Source organism: Neofelis nebulosa, chromosome 14 (assembly GCF_028018385.1).
Source record: "Neofelis nebulosa isolate mNeoNeb1 chromosome 14, mNeoNeb1.pri, whole genome shotgun sequence".
Lineage (NCBI taxonomy): Eukaryota > Metazoa > Chordata > Mammalia > Carnivora > Felidae > Neofelis > Neofelis nebulosa.
This window is the reverse complement of record NC_080795.1, coordinates 76,025,438-76,043,322: the sequence shown is the minus strand read 5'-3', so window position 1 is coordinate 76,043,322 and position 17,885 is coordinate 76,025,438.

The following is a 17,885-nucleotide window of genomic DNA, read 5'->3' as shown; positions in this document are numbered from 1 at the left end:
CCACAATGCACTCGAAAACGCTCCTTTGCAACTCGGTACCCCATTCCCCTTCCTATGACAGTCTGGATACCACAGATGTTCAAGGCCCAGACTTGGGGTCCACATGCCGGCTTCACCCTCGCCACAGTCACTCAGCCTCTCTGGGGCTTGGGTTTCCCACCTGCCAAATGGAGAAATGATTCGAAGTCCTTCTCACGGCGCTAGTCAGATTTAATATAAGTCACAGCGCCTGACAGATACTAAGAGCTCAAACACTGGCTTTGATTGTCAACATTATAATTAGGAGAAATTAATTCTTTAATCCATCCAGCGACACTTTACCCGCTACCCACTGTTTACCTGGCAACAAATACTAAGTATTGAGGACACAGATTTGGCCAGATGCCTGGCTGGTTAGCCAGACTCTGGTTTCCAAAGCTTGGCCCAAGGATATGTGGCAAAAGTATCATCCAGGAGCTCGTTAGAAATGCAAGATCTCAGGGCCCCCTCACAGACCTCCCGGGTCAGAATCTGCATTTTAACATGATTCCCAGGTAATTTCCAGACATTTTAACATTTGAGAAGTCCAGCTGTAGATCTTGAAGAGAGAGAGAGAGACAGAGAGAGAGAGAGGATGAGAGAGAGGATAGCTTTTGAACGGTTGCCTTGTTTTGTGGTCCAGGTGGCATCAGAACCAGCCTGATGGTCTGAAGCAAATGGTCTTTGTTCTTTGTAATGCAAAGTGTCCCTAGAGGACTGATGGCCCAGCACTGCCTCGTGACCTCACAAAGGTTGCCCCTCTCTGCAGACAGGCTGGGAGAAAAGGTATACGATGCCATAGAAACAAAGGGGCCTCGTGAAGGAAAGGGACCAGAAATTCCCACGCATTTCCTTTAGAGATTCCATGTCATTGGAACTGCTCTGATAAGCTGGGGTGGTTGCAGAGGGATCTCCTGGCAGGAAAGGCCACCAAGAGAGCTAAAGGAAGGTACAGCGTGACAGAATGCTGGGGCAACGTGGTTCCAAGGGAGAACGTCCTCCAGGGAGCCCCGAGTTGAAGAGAGTGAGTCGTCTACATCGTGAAACCACTGTGCCCTTGCCCGCAGGGACCTGGATGCACAGAGAGGTTATTGCAGAAGTGGGCAACAATGTGCCAGACCGTGTGGCACCCACTGCTAGCCGTGGTAGAACAATGCAGCCAGATGCCATGGCCCCACAATGGATTAATCCAATTCTCCATTTCCCTTTCTGCCTGCCATTTATAAGCACGGCAGCTCGTGTGGGAATGAACAAGTTCCTGGAGTTTCAATGGTCCCAGTGTCTCTCCTGAAGAGCCCATGGTCTAGTGAAGGGTGGGCATGTAAATATAGATACGAATCCTTGTAACACGGGTCATTCTCCCCACTTCCCAGGAAGGACACTACAGCCTGCAGGAGGGCAAGGCACCCGAGGAAGGTCACAGAGAGCTCAGGTGGCAAAGCCCAGTGTCACAGCCAGAGCTAACCCCAAACTCTGCTCTGTGCTCTGAAAACACCTGCCCACCATACGGGGTCCTCTGGTGAGAAGAATAACCACACAAGCAACACTGGGTGGCTTTTTCCTTTTAAAGTACAAATTCAGTACAAACAAGACAACACTCTCCAGGGACACACAGGAGGAAATCTAGTTCGACACTGAGCCACCAGGGAGACGCCCCCCCCCCCCCCACCACCACCACTCTTTGAACAGGCTTGGAAGAAAACGGATGCCCGGGAAGGTAGAGTGGCCAACATGAAGCATGGGTCTCAGGCACAGGGCAAGTTGTTCTCACTGAAGCTGGGGAGGGAAGTGAGTCTAACCCTACGGAAATTGATTAAGACCAGATCGCTGAGGACCTAGAAGGCTCTCTGAAGAACCTGAAGTTAGCTGGGTAGCAGTAGGAAGCCACTGCCACTTTTGAGACAGAACCATGCTTTGGTCTGTTTGCAAATCCCCCGGGGACCCCAGCAAGGAGGGTTTGAGGAAGAAGAGAGATCCAGTTAGAGGGTATCCAAAGGGCCTGCCCCTGAAAATGGAGAGGAGAAATGTGGGGAAGCATTTTGGGGAGAAAATACAAGCAATAGCCATCGCATAGCATAGCACTGGAGAAGAGAGAGAGAAAGGAAAGAGGGGGGGGGGATGACTATGCGTCCTGGTTCCCGACCTGGGCAGGTTTGAAGCCAGATGAAGGGCAACAATTAAAGGAGAAGGGAAATCTCTGGGGGGCGGGCAGCTCCTGCAGCCCGGTGGCAGTCCTGGCAGGCAGCGTGGTTGTCTCTCTTCGGACTTTGCGTCCACCCTGAAGCCTCGCAGGAAAATACTCTAAAACCTGAACAATGGCTGGGAAGGTCCGACAGCCGCCAGAGTCCAGTTAGCACAGGGGGCTGGAGAGTGTGCGGTGAACGTCAGACCTGCAGGCGCGTCGGCCCAATAACACCCTGGACACGGAGGCTCAGATGAGCTTCCCTGGTTCGCCAGCGGGCATGTGCGTCGTCCCCCATCACACGTGGCTGGGAGAATTAAACTGTCCGTGGAACTCGACTGGGAAAGGAGAACTGGAAACTCCCTCCTGGTGTCTGCCCTCCGTGCCTTTGTCTCTGCTGATTTAATCTGTATCTGATCACTGTCATAACCCATACCTGCGACAGCAACGCCTTTTCTGAGTCCTTCCGATGAGTCATCCAACCTGAGGGTGGCCTTGGGGTTCCCCAACACACCCACCATATTGCGTTGGCCCGCCTTTTCACTCATGACATCGCTGTAGGGAACAGCAGCAAGCCCACAGGTGCATCTGGACAGCGCTTTGCCCCGGCTGACACATGCAACTCTCGTTTTCAGTATGTCCTCCTCTAGGGGGCGTGTTTGAGGACTTAGCCATTCTGGTGCACGTGCAACCTCGAAGATGCGTGTTAACACTCCTTCCTTGTATTGACCCTTCATGAATGGAAGACCACAGCCAGTGGATAAACCACTCTTATTCTCATACCTTGGGCAGAAAATTCCAAAATGCACCCTACCTGGTTCTCCCAGGGGGATCCTTAGGAGTAAGATTGAGCTGGACGGCCCTTGGCACCAATCAGCCCAGTTCCTCACTTGCTTTGGCTTTTCCTTCTCCCCATTTTAGTCTTATCACCTCCCCACTCCAGACCCTTAGGATCACTTTCCTAAACAGACTACGTGCACACAAGCTCACACTCAGGATCCACATTTGGGAGGAACTCAGGCTCGGACCAAGGAAAACGTTCAAATGGTGATGGACACAGGCACCCATGTCTCTGCAGCAACTTTCGTTTCATCAGCAAGATCTTCAGTCAGTGTCATAGTGCAAAGGCCTGATTATCACTGGAGATGTATATGCCAGGTTCTCAGCCTCGCCTCTGCCTCTGTCCCCCCAGTGCGGTCAGTCTGCAGGAGGTCATGGGCAGACATGCCCGGTGAGAAGACACACATGGAGGGAAACGCATGTTCGTTTTGTACAGGCAGGCCCACCAGCCCTGGCCTTGCCCTTCATTACCAGCCTGGTATAACCCATAGCCTGTGCTCACACAAACTCACTTCTGCCATAAATACAGCAGCAGCCACCCAATTCGCCCTCCTCTCGAGAGCACTAACCAGCGTAATGCTGTGCACTGTGCAAAACCTCGATGGGCAGAACTGAAAGGGGATGTCATTTTATCTTGCCAAAATATTGAATGTGAATCTGATCAAACCTCGAGATCTAATTCCCACTTTATAGGAAATATGGAGGATAAAGGAATATGTTAGGATACAATCCATCAGATCCAGAACATGGAAAAATCTAGAAGATAAATGACCTGGCTTCTTTTTAATAAGAAACTGACAAGAATAAGAGTGAAAGAATGAGAGACAGGAATCACCCAAGATGAAGTGAAGCTTAGAAACATGTCAAACAAATGTGATATGTGCACCTATTGAAACAAAAGCAATTGTAAAAAGATTTCTTTGTAGTCCGTCGGAGAAATTTGAAAGCTCTCTGTGTATTTGAGGATATTGAGAAATTATTTTCAATTTTTAGGAGTGATGATGGCAGCATGGTTATACCCTTTAAAGAATTCATCTGTTGGGGCGCCTGGGTGGCCCAGTCGGTTAGGCGCCCGACTTTGGCTCAGGTCATGACCTCACGGTTTGTGGGTTCGGGCCCCGCGTCGGGCTCTGTGCTGACAGCTCGGAGCCTGGAGCCTGCTTCGGATTCTGTGTCTCCCTCTCTCTCTGTTCCTCCCCTGCTCTCACTCTGTCTCTCTCTCTCTCTCTCTCTCTAAAATAAATAAAGATTAAAATTAAAAAAAAAAAGAATTCATCTGTTATACTGAGCCATTTACAGATGAAATAATTTGATGTCTGAGATTTGCTATAAAATATCCCAGCATGGGGCGTAAAAAACAAAGCCATGCGAAGGGTAGATAAATGAGGCCCAGGATTGTGATCATTGTTACAGCTGATTGGTAGGTGCCTGGGAACTCATTAAGTTTTTCTCTCTGCTCTCCTGCAGATTTGGAAATTTTCCTTATTACAAAAAAGGAGAGGGAGGAAGGAAGGTGGGGGAAAAGGGAAGGAGAGAGCCAGAGGAAGCTGTTGTTTCAAAACCGTAAGAGACTGGGTTTCCCTAAACATGGCATCCTGGTAGCTCTTTGGGTAGCGGACGGCCACCAAATGCTAAGAGCAATCGTACTAATGAAAATAATGATGATAATGATGTCTGTGCAAAGGTAGGACAAGCATCCTTGTCTGGAATGGACCAAGCATGAGCCACAGTGATTCACCAAATTCCAACAGCCACCCTCGTTATGAGTGGAGCTGACTCTGTTCGGGTTCTGCCTCAGCTGGGGCTGGACCCCCCTGCCCCCCGAGGGGTTGTGTGGGAGGGTGTGTGGTGCCTTGTTCAAGCCAACCCCCACAGGAGATGGGGAGCCCAAGCGATGATGGCGGGGGGAGGCTGGTTGGAAGGGATTTCTAGGAAGAGGGGCTTTCCTAAGCCCTCACCTCACCTCTCTGCACATGGGGTGAGGGAGGGCTGTGGGAGAACCTCCCGCTTGGTGAATTAGAGGGAAATACCAGATATCCATAGTTCAGTTCACCCCCCTTCTTCCTCTTGGGAGTGAGCTGCCCCAGGGAACAGGCTCAAGAACTTGAACCAAACTGTAAGGACACAGAAAATCCCCGAAAAGATTTTAAGCAAAGAAATGAGGTTGTTTATCTCCTATTTATCTCTTACCTTCAACTCTTTGCACCTTCTGTTCCTCTTGTCCAGAATGCTCGTCCTGTCATTCTCCACCTCTGCTCTTGATTAACTTCCACTCATTGCTTATGACTCAGCTTAGCTGACACTTCCTCCAGGAAGCCCTCTCTGACTGCTCCAGCACTTAGAACCTACCTGTGTCCTAAGTCTGTGTTCACGTGTCTCCTGACTAGACCACCAGTCCATGGGGACAGGGACCGCCTGCCCGGGTCTTTGAATCCCCTGAGTCACTAACTTCCTGACACATGATAGTACTGAATTAATCATTCCAACATGAATTGTTGAATTCAATTTGAAGTGTACCAACAATATGTGTATATAAGGATGGAGCTAGAATCAAAGGTCCTCTGTCAAGAAGGATGGACATGGGGCGCCTGGGTGGCTCAGACAGTTAAGCATCTGACTTCGGCTCAGGTCATGATCTCACGGTTCGTGGGTTCGAGCCCTGCGTCGAGCTCTGTGCTGACAGCTCGGAGCCTGGAGCCTGTTTCGGATTCTGTGTCTCCCTCTCTCTCTCTCTCTGCCTCCCCCACTCGCGCTCTGTCTCCCTCTGTCTCAAAAATAAATAAACATTAAAAAAAAAAAGAAGGATGGACAGAAGATGATAAGGACAGAAGACCTTGGCTTCTGGGTCACAGATGGTGTCCAGCCCAACAGGGCCAGCTACTCTTCCCTGGGATTATGTAGATAGAAGGGTCCTTCTCTTATGAGGCACCTTAGCTGCTTCTCATATGACCTCTTGCTACACCCTTTAGGGTTCTCTTACTTTCCTCAAGCCCCCTTACTCCAATCCCTTGTTGCAAGGAAGGCTTCTTTATATCACACCTGCCCTGTTCATATGTGCTGGGTTCTTCTCTCCCGATTGTGTCCTGCCTGACACAATGTGTCAACAACCTGATAAATCCCCTCTTTGCTTAATGTACTTTCTTTCTTTTATTTTTTTCAATTCACCTATACAGTACTTGATTTGTTTATACTTGCCGTGACCACGGCAGTAGGAAAAAAAAGAAAAACCTAGATATCATGCCCCAAATGCCCTATATAACTGCTTCCCAAATATTAGTGCCATACGAATGATCTGGGGTTCTCTTCTGTATACGCATCTTTGGGGGGATATAGTGGACATATAACATTCTATTAGTTTCAGGTGTGCAACATAACTATTCGATACTTGTACGTATTGTGAGATGCTCGCTGCGATAAGTCTAGCTAAGATCCATCACTACACGTGGTTACAACTTTTTTCTTGTGGTCGCAACTTTTAAGATCTTCTCTCTTAGCAAGTTTCAAATACACGATACAGTATCATTGTGTATGGTCACCAAGCTGTATGTGACACCTCCTGACTTATCTTATCATTGAAAGTGTGTACCTTTTGTCCACCTTCACTCATTCCGCCCATCCCTGGCTACTCTTCTTCTGCTCCTTGCCTTTGAGATCCGCACCCATGCACAGGTAAAGAAATCACTGAGAGCGCTTTGGTATTGCTGAGCCCTGGACACCATGAGTGCTCAGGGGGGTGAATCTAAACTCTCCCAGAGAAGACAATACCTAAGCTGGACTTTGAAGTCCCGCAACCCTGTCTACAGCATGAGCCCAGGGCCATTGAGGCAGAGCTGGAAGGAGGGTCACTCCAGAAAATGTTCCCACTCTGAACCTCCCGAGATCCTTCCCAGACACTGAGCCCTTGGGAGCCTGCCTCACGGCCACGTGCTGACCTGCCCGAGGGGGCGGAGAATGTTCTCTCCTCTTCTCCCAGCCACAGATGCAAACTGCAATGCCAGCCTCCCTTGCACGTACGTGTGCCCTCATGAAGGGCTTCCGGCCGGGGGCGTGTGAGCGAACGAGTGCAGCCCTCAGGAGTTGACCCACTGTGACGTCCCACCCACAGTCCTGACTCGCTTTCCCCATTCACCGCACCATGCGGAGTGGACCCAGAGGACCCACAGAGACCAGGAGCCACAGGTTGGAAGGAGCCTGCCTCTGCCCCGCCACGGCGGCATCAGAAAGGTGAAGGAGAAAGCAACGTGTGTGTGTTGAGCCACTGAGACTTGAGGATTTCTCTGTTAGACCACCTGCATCATGTACCCTAATCACATACCCGTGTTTCTAAATTTACTTCTAAGCCGTGAGGTCCTCAAGAGCCGGCTTGAGGATACCCTGGATACCCTCCCCCTGGCTACAGTGTGTACTCGCTAAACATTCTTCTGGGATCTCCCCCATATCTGCCTCATTCTTGGTCTTCTGAAATGTAAGCGAAATTAGTTTCGGCCCCGCATCTACGGCAACCTCTCCAAGATCTGGAAGGAGGGGGGTGGGGGGGAGGAGGTGGGCAGCAAAGGAGAGAAGAGCAGCTTTTATTTTCCTCTTGTCCCTTGTTTAAGTCCTCTCATCCGAGATGTTCCCCCTAGACTCTTTCTCTTGATTTGTCCAAAGAGGTTTATTTGCACGGGCATGTTCTTGCAGAATATTTTGGTATTTGAGGAGAGAGGAAACAAATGGTCGCACCAGCACAACACGGATAAATTAATTGTTCCTAAAAATTACTTGGGACGATGACGTCAGTGGGAAATATCCACCCCTCCACAGAAGCAATGAGAGCACCAGCAAAATGGTCAGAATCTACTTTTTTCGGAACTCTGGAAATAACCAAAGGCTCCAACAACCTGAGACGCCTGTGTTTAAAAGAAATGGCTGAATCTCAGTTTTAAAAAAAGGGGGGCCACGTGGCATCTTACCTTGCCCTGTCCCCGCCCTATCCCTCCAGCTCCACAGCAGGTTTGAACACCAACAGCCCTAAATCACAGTGAAAAGCAGCATCCCATACGCCACCAAGAGGGACAGCGCGGGACTGAAGTTCCTCCAAAGCTCTGAGAATTGTCACTCTCCATTTCCAGGACTTGTCTTTACTTTGACCAGACTCAGAGCTGCCGAGTGGGGAGAAACGTTTCTCTGGGGCGTTTGTGGGAAAGAATGGTGGCAATTGTTCAACGTGATAGCTGCCTGACCGGGTGGTTACAGTTGGGGAAACAGCACGCTGACCAAATAACTTAAAAGGAAAATCAGGGGGATTCGATGCTCACAGATGGCTTTGAAAAGTTCTGAGATCCCCCCTGGAGACCCAGAGGACCACTCGTGTGCACAGGGCTGTGCTCAGGCCCAGGAAAGACCCGAGAGGACCCTCCACGCTCACCTCTGGCTGACCTTGGGGTTTGGGGCAAGCAGGAAACGAAGGGTAAGATAGAGTTGTCTCCTGTGCAAGTGGGGTTACAGGTGTGCCCCAGCCCACACGGGGAGCCCTTTGGCGTGATCTGGGGAAAGCACTGGTCCTGGCATTTCAGGAAATAACTGTCCGATTCGCGGCTGACGACGCAGCTGACCAAGCCGAGACTTCGGTGGCCACGAAGGCAAAGGACAGAAGGTCATCACAACAGCCGGGTAGAGCTGATGGCCCCGGGGACTGTGTCTCCCTTTCCCATCTTCCAATGCCTGGTCCGTGTTCACCTGACCCCAAATGTCTCACAACGTGTTTTCACAGTGGAGAGTCCACACGTCTTCAGCGTCCCGATCTCTAACAGCTCTTCCGTCCCCTCTCATTCTCACTGAGCTGGGCTGATGGCACCCATGTGATGTCAGGCCCCGTTCCAGCACTTTCCAGGCATTATCAAATTTAATCTGCACAGGAAATGGGTAAGGCAGTCGCCATAATATCACATTCCCACAAAAGGAGGAATTCCCATATTCCCCTTTCCAGGCAGTGGCAGCACAGGCCATGTCCTAGGCTGCTCGCTAAGCCCACACGTCATTCGCGGTGACTCAGCTGATGCTCAGATACTTGTCTGTGAGGTAGGTCCGATCATCTGCATTGGACAGGTGAATACATTGAGTGCAAAAAGGTAGCACACTCTGGTCTATGGAGCACACAATACCTGTTAGCTGGCTCTGCATCAGCAACGGCAGCACCCACTCCACCTCGTCCCAATTTCTGCTTCCCCCTCGAAGCTCAGCAAAGGCAAAGGCTCGGGAAAGAAATGCACGTGCCCTTTTGTGTGAGTTGCCGCTTGGAGACCCAAGTGGCCACCTTTGGGTTTTTCTGACGGAAAGCCTGTTAAACACCGATGGGAATCAACCTGATTCTCTGCCTTCCGGAAACTCATGGTGTGCCTGGGAAGAAGGGAACTACTCACAGACACCTTGAGTGTCAGGCAGGTGTTGAAAAGCCCAGCAGTAAGTGGTTTCTCGGCGAATCAGTGAAAAAAGGAGTGGATGAGTAATAACAGGGGAGGCAGAAGTTATTTGTGGATGGAAATATAGAGAACATCGTGAAAGAGGTGACGTTCGCTGGATCTGCCATGGCAGGTACAGAAAGCAAGCACAATAAACATGTTCATTGCTAAGTACACAGAGCTAAGCCTAGAACGTGGTGTTCCAGGCCTGGGGGCGTGCCGTTTCCCATTTGGCCACCAGAGGGCAGGATAACACACGTTGGTGTTGAAGGGAAGAAAGTAGGTCTGGGTTTGGGTTTGGGTTTGGGTTTGGGTTTGGTTTTTTTCTCTAGGGGGTCCAGTTGCCAGCAAGGTCTCTTTAAGTTTCTAGCTTCTGGGGACTTGGCTAGTTGTGCGCATTCAGGACGCACAGGCCTGCACGTGAAAGGGTCTTGGCAGGAATGCAAGGCTGTAATATTTGTATGGAGGGACGACAGGATTCTTTCCCATGTTTGACTTCATCGCCTTCCCTTGCACCCCTGCTCCCACTAAGAGGCTTCCAACACCCAGGTGAAGCAGCCCTCTGTTCCCTCTGCCCAGATTCCCTCCCCTAATTCTTTTCTCCCCATGACAACCTATTCATTTTCCAGGACAACCTTCTCTCTAAGACATCCCCCCCAACCAAATTTTAGTGGTTCCATTGATGTGTATTACATGGGATTGTAATCATTTGTTATTTTAATTAAGAATTCTTAACCGTCAAAAAAGTACTTTTATTTTCTAACCTGTCTCAGGCACATCTCGTTAAAAGCAGAGGGCCCCAGGGGTGCCTGGGTGGCTCAGTCGGTTGAGCATCCGACTTCAGCCCAGGTCATGATCTCACGGTCCGTGAGTTCGAGCCCCACGTCAGGCTCACTGCTGTCAGCCTGCCGGCACAGAGCCTGCTTTGGGTTCTCTGTGCCTCCCCAAAAAAAATTTTTTTAAAGAAAAAGCAAAGGACTCCAACTTGCCTGTGTCCTGTGCCTGTGGGAGAAGCCGACGTTCACACCTCTGCTGATCAGTGCTGGCCAGTAGTTTCTTCGTGGCCCTGTAGCATGGGACCTTCTCAAGACAGGGATGTGTCCCAGGCTACTCTGTATCCTTGGTGCCCAGCAGAGTGCTTAGCATGGTCATTGCCCCCAGAAACGTTTGCTGGACAAAGAATAAGTGAATGAGTAGAATGCCTGTTCCAATTGTGAGATCCAGGCTCCAACCGTAGGCTGTACTATCTGGCCTTTGAGTCTTACCTTACGTGCGCTGGGACCACTAACACGCAGCAAAGGGGCTCCCCTGCCTGCTGCCTTCCTAATGCACTTAAAAAGGGCCCTTGCTCCTCGCATGACCTCTGAGCCCTTGCATGACCCCCCCCCCAAATCTCTCATCTCATCTCTGCCACACTCCCACCCACCATGCTCCGACCACTGTCATATCCACACGCCCACCTAGCCCTCCGCAGGGCCTCGGCACATGCAGGCGTCTCTCCCTGAAACGCCCTTCCCTCTGATCGTCCCATGGCCGGTTCCATTTTAACATTCAGATCTCAGCTTCGAAATCACTTCTCTGCGAGGGCTTACCTGTCATCGAACTCAAAACAGACGCCCCTCGCCGTGGACCACCTGAGCCAGTTTTAACGCTCTGTGTCACGTCCACCTGCACATCCGCCTGTTGGTTAATGGTCTGACGCCCCAACTACACAGCAAGATCTGGAAGACCCAGTGTCTCCCCAGGGCCCAGCCCAGAGGAGGCCCACGTGTGCTGAGCGCACGCTCCTGGGACATAGACCATGGTTAGCCCTGGACCAGGGCGTCTGCTCCCCAGCCCGCACCCTGCTGACTGCAGAGCCTGCCTGCCTTCAGCCACAACGAGGTGAGCCACCAAGGAGGAGGAAGCTTCAAGAAGAAGTGAGGCGGGGCAAGGGCACAAGACGGACCAAACAAGGACCTGGGAGTTAAGAGGCGGCAAATGTACCAGCAAATGTGCCACTCGAAGCTCCGAGTTCTCCAGGTTTCCCGAGGTGAGCCAGAGCCAGAGAAAAGAGCGGTAACAGCGTAGGCGCGGGACCCAGATGGCCTGGATTTGAATCCCAGCTCCACTACTTACTAGTGATGACCTTGGACAGGTTACTTCACCACCCCTGCCTCAGTTTCCTCTCCTGCAAAGTGGAAATGATGATCATAATATCTGTATCACTGGGTTCTGGGGGAACTTAATTACTACATGCTTGTTAGGTACTATTGCCATATAATAAGCCCCGCCTGCATGGCAGGTGTTACCGCGAATTTGATCTGTTGCACCGAAAGGGCTATTTTTGTGCACGTCCCCCTGACAGAGCCGTCAACCCTGAGAGGGCAGGCCTGGGGACTTGTCCCCTCTTCCCGGCTGCCCAGCACTTTCCACAGTGGGTGGCACAGCCTGGGACGATCAGCAGGAGTCTCTCTCTCTCAGCTAAAAACCAAGACATCTTGGATCCGGGGGCCTGTGAGCTTCCATTTACCCTCCTTTGTAACAAGCCGTTTGCAAGGTCCCTTGTGTTCCAAAAGGAGCGGCTTCCCGAGGGGGGGTTAGACCCATACGGTCAGGGACAGCTCTGTAAGACTCTTAAATAGATGCCTTGCCTTGCCTTTTATTTCAGCTTCCCCACCCCCTTATGAACGGCATCACCGCCTCTCCAGGCCCCGTGGAAAAGCCCTCCGAGAAGAACGGAACATATGTCCCTCAGAACTGCCAATATCTCAGCCGATTTCCAAGGAAAATTGCCTCTATCCATCAAAGCAGCCCCGAGCTAGACATGCGTTAGTAAGGAAGACCCCGAGCCAGCCTCTCCCGAGGGTCCTCTCGGAGGCAGTGGAAAGAAAGCCCATCGCTGTAACAAAATAAAATGAGAGAAACAAAGAAGTAAAAGAAAAACCACCCCAAATCAATAGACATCCATCCCCCACACGCAGGCTGTTTGCCACCTTCGCTGAACCCAGTGCCAGACGGTCTCTTAGAGCCCGGGCAATGAGTTTTCCAGCCACATCCTCCGGAGACAGCGGGGGACAGGGGCATGGGATCGGGGCTTGGAAGTCTGCGCGAGCACAGGTGCGGGACCCCCGCCCCCCGAGAGCCCACCGGGGCTGGACGCTCATCCCTCTGGGGACGTTAGTAATGAAGAACACACCCATGGCACGCACTCCTACACAATCCGTGCAGGCATTTCCTCTGGGGAACAGGAGAACCCACCTTTACTCTTGAAACTGGGACTCAGCCTAAAGCCCCTGAGCTTCTGTCGTCCCTGGGGTTTTCTGACCTTGGTGGGCACGGGGCCTAGGGCTTGAGAGCCTGCGTTTCTCACTGAGCTTCACGGCCCTTATGGTCACATTTTCGAATGACTAAGTCTCAGAGGGGCTGAGAAAGTGGCCCAAATCACACAGGCAGGAATGGGGGGCGGGGAGGGGCTTGAGCCCAGGTGCCTTGGCTCCTCTCTCCAAGCCTCAATGCCCGTTCTGTGCAATGGGAAGAATGCTGCCCTGCCGGGGGGGACGAGCGGAAGACAGTGCACATAACACACGGAGAGCATCTGGCCACTGACACCAGGGCTCACATGGCCTGAGTTCCGAAAGGCACTGCCTTTCCTTCCGTGCCCTGGGCCCCCAGGCCCCTCAGCAACAGCCTAGTGCACCCTTGAGTTTGGTGCCCTGCCCCCCCCCACCCAAGCCCCCAGGCCAGACAGTGTGCCCTCCCTGGGGCAAGACATTCCCACCCCACCTCTGCACTCCTGCCCCCTGGCTCGAGGCTCGCGTGGTAGGCACATAACCTGTGTTCCTGAGACTGAACCGAGCTCACAGGACCTACCATGAATGGGGGAGATCCAGAGGCCAAAATCTCTGCTGGGGCTCATGATAAAGCAATAAACCCTGAGTCTCCTTAAGCCTGGCAAGAAAATGAAACGACGGAAGCTATAAAGCTCCAGCTCTTGAAAGCAGTCAGTGCATTTTTTCCAGCATTTGCTCGGGCAGCCCTCGGTACAGGACACGTTTTCCTTCTTTCCTTTAGGGGAGAGAGGGGGACAATTTGGGGGTTGGCTGGAATCAGGGGCCTCTCCACCTGTGTGGTGGTTTAAATGGAAAATCTGGAACAAAGCTGCGAGGCCTTTGCAGGCCACCTGTTGGGCGGGTTGAGAACGTAAGTGATGGAATGACTTCAGAGGTGAATGTCCCCGCCCGGCAGGCGCTGAAAGTGGGGTGTTCCCTGCAGAACATCTGGAGAACAAGGATCGGCATCCATGGTTCTCATGTGCAGAACCTCAGCTTTATTCAGGAAGCACCAACAGGGCTTGTCAGAAATGCAGGGCCCTGGGCTAAGCATGGTGCAGAATTGAGAAGCTGGGGCACAGCTGGAAGGGCGTGCACAGCTGGGGTACAGAGGAAGGAGCTGGGGCACAGCTGGAAGGGCGTGCACAGCTGGGGTACAGAGGAAGGAGGCGGGGGCACAGCTGGAAAGGCGTGCCCCTGGAGCCTGGGTATGAATTCTAGGCCAGCCACCTGGCAGTCCCATGATTCTGGGCAAGCCACCCCAACCCTCGGGACCAGCTCCCACTTTGATCACATGAGTTGGGGGGATTCAGGGAGTGGCAGTCACAAGTGGCGTGTCATAGGGCCCCGCTGTAGCAGACTGTAGTAAAACAACTGTGTTGTGCTGATCGATCACATTCCTGGAGGCAGACGAAGAAACTGAGCGAGTTTGCTGGTGCTGATTTCACACAGGTAGGAACATTCCACAGAGGGTTTTATGTAGACTAGGAGGCCCCCTGCTATTCGGGATGTTAGTCTCCTAGTCTGCTTTCTCTGACCATCTGTTCGCTGCCTTGTCTTCCTTCGGGTTCACCACACCTGGTTCAGGTTAAACACACCTGGCCAAAATTAATTAAGGGAGCTCATCCATTGAGAAATACTTAACATAATAAGAAGCATTGACTTTGATAGAACACACAGCATAGGGAAAGGGAACCGTATACAGTTTGTAAAACAGTTAACAGACTTTCGGAGTATATAGGTGACATTTTGCTACAGTGGAGACTGGGGGGGCGGGGGTTCTCTGCATCCCCTTGTCCCTAGGGAATGGGAAAAGCCCCAGCAGAGCACGAAGCTGGGGAACCCTGCTGTCCCGCTTCTCCCTAACTTCTCTTCTTCATGCAACGTGACCAGGCAGATTGTTCTCTGGGCGCCCCCTGCTGGTCGGAGAGCCAGGGGTGCTGGAAAGAGCATGAGCGTTTAGGCACCCAGAACAGGGTTTAAATCCAGATCATGTCCTCTGAGGTGGTGTGGCTGCACTTGAACCACGGTTACCGCGTCTGTACAATGGACATAACCATTCCCAGCTCATAAGGCGAGAGAGGGAATTCGAGCTTGTGTACCCAAAGCACTCAATGCAACAGAAGTTCTCAGGACACGGTAATAATTCTCACACTCTGTTAGGGGGGAGGACTTCTGGGGGCAGAGTCTGCTTAGCTCTGCAAAGTCAGAAATCTGATTTTGTCAGCCCGTGGAGAGTTTAAACCACATGCCCTGAAACTGAAGCATAAATCAAAATGCCAATTTATTCATTCGCGTTGAGAAATCACTGCCATGGCGTATTCGTCTCCTACTGCTGCTGTGACAAATCCCCGCCAGCTCAGTGGCTTAAGACAACGCAGGTTTCTTATCTTACAATTCAGTGGGCCAGAAGGCTGCAGTGAGTGTCGCTGGGCTCCAGTCAAGCCGTCGGCAGGCTGAGTCCCTTCTGCAAGCGCTACAGGGGAATCTGGGTCCTTGCGTTTTCGGCTCCCAGGGGCCGCTGCATTCCTTGGCTTGCTGTCCTTGTCCTCCAGCTGCAAACTGGGAACACTGGCTTGAGTCTGTCTCCCATCACGTCACTCCGCCCTCACTCTTCTCCGGCCCCCCCTCTTCCTCTTTTAAGGACCCTTGTGATTACATCGAGCACCCCCCACCCAGATATTCCAGGCTAATCTTCCTATTTCAAGGTCAGCTGATTACCAACCTTATGATGTTATTTACAACCTTAATTTGCCCTTGCCATGTAACCTAACATCCACAGGTTCAAGGAATTAGGGCACGGGCGTCTTTGGGGAGAACCATTATTCTGCCTACCACCCGTGGGAACAAGAACACTCAAGGCCATATAACAAATACGCTACTTCCTGTAGGCAAGCCTACCCAATAGGCTTGGTGAGCATGAAGGGGAACCACGATGGTGCCAGGCTCACAGTATCCAGACAGTCACTTCCACCATGGGCACGCCCTCACCAACGGACCCCAGTGCCATGGTAACTTCTTCCCCAGAGAATGCGGGGCTGGTCCGGGCATCCGTGACTCCCTTTACGGTTCCTGCAAAGCTGATCCAACCACCACTGACACAACCAGCCAGTGCTGCCTTCTGATTAACACACTTTTCTTTAGGTGGTGATACTAAGGTCTAGATACCCTCAGCGTCTTCACAGTGAAACGGCCACGTTTTGCACCTCTTTTCATGATCCATGATGCGTGGCATTTAAAGTTGAATTCTCAAAATGCAAACTTATTTCCAAGTTTTCGGGGAACATCTAACTCTGTCCCCCAAATGCTCACAACATCATGGCTCAATCCTCTGGGCCTCTTAAGAGCCTTCTTTGTGTCAAGCACAGGGATATCTGGAGGGTGAATCAGATGTGGCCCCACCGTGTTTTGAGCTAGAGAAAGCCTGTGCACCACGGATATAAGATGCCACACACCAAGACCTCCCAGACGAGCTTCAGAGCAGACAGGTGTCCCTAAGCTAGGGGGGGAGCGGGGAAGGGATCCAGTGCTGTGAGGTGGTGGTTCCAACACTAATTGAACCATTTGACCGTGGAAGGCATTGTGCTGTGCCCCATTTTTATCAGGCCCAGACTCTGAGTGTGGGCAATTTTCCCTTCGTTTTGAATGCTGACCCAAAGGAAAAGAACAAGTCGTTTGTTCCTATGATCACACAGTAGGTACGAAACCATATGCTATGTTTCTCGGTCGCCAAGATTCTTTTTTTTTTTTTTTTAATTATTTTTTAATTTTTTAATTTATTTTTGGGACAGAGAGAGACAGAGCATGAACGGGGGAGGGGCAGAGAGAGAGGGAGACACAGAATCGGAAACAGGCTCCAGGTTCCGAGCCATCAGCCCAGAGCCCGACGCGGGGCTCGAACTCACGGACCGCGAGATCGTGACCTGGCTGAAGTCGGACGCTTAACCAACTGCGCCACCCAGGCGCCCCTCGCCAAGATTCTTAATCATGTTCCTTATGTTCTGCAAACCCATGAGCACCTATTGTGTCATTTTCAGGATCCCTAGGTAGGTGCTACCATTCATCAAGTACCAACACCAGCCAACATCTACTGGCTGCTTCCTCCTTGCCAGGCCTCGCGCCCAGCGCTTTCCGCGCATCCCATCACTGGATCCTGACAACACCAGGAGGCAGGAACTATTATGGTCTTGATTTTGCAAACGAAACAACTGCACGTCCGAGAGTCTCCGGAAGTTGCCGGGAGCACACCGCTGTGGCGCATCGCTGACGGAGGCCAGATGTGAAGCCAGCGAGTCCCCCGGCAGAGGCGACAGTGCCTGTCACGCGCCATTTGCCCTTAAATAAAAGGTCACAAAAGGTAAACTGCAGTATTTAAAAAAAAAGGAAAAAAAGGCGAAAAAAAAAGCCCGCTAGAAAGGATGTCTCCTTACAGGAAGCGGCTTAAAGAATAGTAGGATTTTGACAGGATTTGCATTACAAGCAGATGAGACGCTAGGCATAATCTTTTTTCTTCGTTGGTGGTAAAACCCACGTAACATAAGATATTTCATTTCAACCATTTTTAAGCATACAGTTCAGGGGTATGCAATACATTCACAGGGTTGTGCGACCATCACCGTTAACCGTCTCCCGAACTCTTTCCATCTTGCAAAACTGAACCTCTGGCCCACGAACGAGTAATCCCTCATTTCCTCCTCCCCCAACGTCTGGCGATCACCATTCCACAGTCTGTCCCCGTGAACCCGATTATCTAGACACCTCATACAAGTGGAATCCTACAGTATCTGTCCTTTGGTGGCTGGCTTATTTCACTTCAGGATAATGTCCTCAAAGTACATCCACGTTGTAGCCTGTATCAGAATACCTGAGTCCAGGGACGCCTGGGTGGCTCAGTCGGTTGCACGTCTGATTCTTGATTTTGGCTTGGTCACGAACCGTGAGATCAAGTCCCGCATCCGGCTCCGCTCTGAACATAGAGCCTGCTTGGGATTCTCTCTCTCTCCCTCTCCCCCCACCTCCCAAAATAAATAAAGGAACGTGCAAAAAAAAAAAAAAATGCTAAAAAAACATATAACCAAAACTGAACATGTCAGA